Raw genomic sequence first — 349 nt, 5'->3', positions numbered from 1 at the left:
AAAAAAACTCTACCGACTCAATTCAGCAGTTGGTCTTGTCCTTTACGGAATTCGTTCTGGGCCATAACTCTGCACAAATTTCTGTGAGGAATGTTTGTTAAGGAATGATACATCGTAATAAACACAGCTAAAAAAAAATAAGAAATAGCACATTCCTCACGTCATCCTAATTATTTAAATATGCTTGTACATCCAAAACAGCTGTTTGAGCTCGTCTATTACATAAAATAAACGATGATTAGCGCCTTAAGCGTCATGGTTTTTCAAAATTGAACAATTATATATATATATATATATATATATATATATATATATATATATATATATATATATATATATATATATATAT

Source organism: Loa loa, assembly GCF_000183805.2.
Source record: "Loa loa unplaced genomic scaffold supercont3.387, whole genome shotgun sequence".
In the NCBI taxonomy this organism is placed as follows: domain Eukaryota; kingdom Metazoa; phylum Nematoda; class Chromadorea; order Rhabditida; family Onchocercidae; genus Loa; species Loa loa.
Note: the sequence above shows the minus strand (reverse complement) of the source record.